Below are 2224 nucleotides of genomic sequence, written 5' to 3' on the forward strand. Positions count from 1 at the left end.
GTTTTATACTCATATTCCAATTCACAGTTGAAACAAACAATCCAACAAACAAAGCAGTAATTGAATTGTCTCAGATAACTCCTTGATAACAGTAGACTGCCCTCTGCTGGGAAACAATGAAAACAATTATGAAGGAAGATGCACATCTTGTTGTTTTTTTTTTTAATTATTATTTGCCCAGTCAGGTTTTAGAAGCCTAAGCATTTAGTCAAATATTTGTTTTTGATTGTTTTCATGTCCATCTCAGGGTTTGTATAGAATATTATTTTTACACCAAGTACAAATACCCATGAAAAGAACTTAAAGTAGACCTGTTGTAAATTTTACTTTGTTGCTTTTATGAGCTCCATTTGGACTCTTTAATAGTTTTATGTCTGTCACTTTGGAAATATGTGTTAATTAATATAAAGTATTTTATAAGGAATCTGGTGGTTGAAATGAACAGCTGAGCAAAACTAATCGATACAAATGAGCTCCAAAAAGAAAATATGTCAATAAAAAAATGTATTTAAAAATGTGAACTGCACATGAAAAGACTGAGAAGAGAGAATATAGGTGAGTCTTATTTTTRAAAATGTTTTCCAAACTGGTCACATTTCCTATTTTTATTACATTTTGAGAACAGAATTAAGCTTAGAAATCTTTTTAAAGAAAGAAAACACGAAGATTATACGAAACAAAATGTTCAGCCTGTTTTAAAAAACTGCCAGATAATGAAAATTATAATTGTTATTGAAAATGGTGTTAAATTATTTACTCACAGGACAATTATTGTCCTTTTTTTACAGGTAAAATAGGCCAAAATTTACCAGGCGGAAATTTCGAGCCTTTTTGACCCTTGGTTAAAATCGATTATYTAATAAGTTTGAATATAGAGCGTAAAACGCATGCAGACCTACATGTGTCCAGAGTCTGACTTCAAATAAAAAACCTGTGAATACTATAAAATTATGAAAGTTTCGTGCGATTCCGAGTTTTTCCTCAAACTGCTGAAGTCAGCAGTTTGGGAGGGATACGTAACTCGGCTCAACACCGGAAGTGACGTCGCCAGTGTTTTTGAAAAGCGGCGCCGCCGGTTTGTGTTTTTATTGCTTTTGGACGAGTCGCAAAGCAATAGTTTTGTCTATTAAAATTCCACCACAGGAATAACACGTACGTAATATGTTTTAATTATTTTTCCAGGCGATATTAACGTAAAAAAAAGAGTTAAACTGCGAGCGTTTTGGGCTCAGCGGCTATCGATTTGGAAGGAGAGCTAGCTAGCTCAGGTTAGCTAAAAACTCACGAGTTTGCTCTGTTGTTGTTGACTCTTTAAAGTACGGGAGCCAGAATGAGATAGCAATAATTACTTTGTTTTTCTGTTTTCTGTCCAGTTAGCAAGTTTCAAAGTTTTGCACCGCTGACTGATATGAATAAAGAAAACCTGTTTGAGTTTTAAGGAAACCGGTGACTTTAAATGTGACAAAAAAAAACTCAAAGTCCGTTTTTATAACCTTGCCCGTTTAGAAGGACAAAAAATTATGTGAATATTAATTTTAAGTAAATACCTCAATGATACATTTGGAATCAATGGCTACRAATGATTACACTGGTTGGATGCTGATTTTTATTTTTATTTTTTTAGATGTAGAGTTACATCTCTCAGTCGACATAGCAGGCCTCTGGATTTCTTCAAGATCATACCTGTTCATCCTAATATTGACAGCTGCTGCAAATGTAAGATTGTTGAGTTTCTGTCAGAAGTTTGTTTGTTATAACGCCACGTTCCTCCAACCCCCGAAAGTGTTCTTCATCGGATATTTTAGATAAAAGTCTGGTGATGATGCACTGTATAAATATTTGTATGGTTTGGACATGTGCAGAAGAGACACTGTGGGTATATTGGTAGAAGGATGTTAAAAATGAAACTGCCAGGAAAATGACAAAGAGGAAGGCTAGAGAGGAGATGCTGTATATGAATGCAGTGAGAGGTCAGAGTGAGGACGGGGGACACACAGGACAGTGAGATGAAGAGGGAGCAGCTGAACTAAGAAAAAGAAGATCCTGATCTGCATTGACGGACATTTAAAGACTAGCTAATACAGCGGGTAAAATAAGTATTGAACACGTCACCATTTTTCTCATTAAATATATTACTAGAGGTGCTAATGACATGAAATTTTCACCAGATGTCGGTAACAACCAAGTGATCCATACATACAAAGAAATCAAACCATAAATGTCC

At 34.8% G+C, this 2224-nt stretch overlaps 1 protein-coding gene across 3 annotated transcripts in view; it reads left to right on the forward strand.

Annotated features, from left to right (window-relative positions):
• Window positions 1–1015: 1015 nt before the first annotated feature.
• Window positions 1016–2224, forward strand: part of dbf4b (DBF4B-CDC7 kinase regulatory subunit) — an 8405-nt gene continuing 7196 nt past the window's right edge. For 2 of the 3 annotated variants that reach the window (XM_014007613.1, XM_014007615.1), the window contains exons 1-2: window positions 1016–1152; window positions 1625–1716. The gene's annotated coding sequence lies outside the window, so the exon portion shown is untranslated. The remainder of the gene's footprint in view (window positions 1153–1624; window positions 1717–2224) is intronic. The other variant, XM_014007614.1, reaches the window with a different exon arrangement.

This window comes from Austrofundulus limnaeus, unplaced genomic scaffold, assembly GCF_001266775.1.
Source record: "Austrofundulus limnaeus strain Quisiro unplaced genomic scaffold, Austrofundulus_limnaeus-1.0 Scaffold43, whole genome shotgun sequence".
Taxonomy (NCBI): Eukaryota; Metazoa; Chordata; class Actinopteri; order Cyprinodontiformes; family Rivulidae; genus Austrofundulus; species Austrofundulus limnaeus.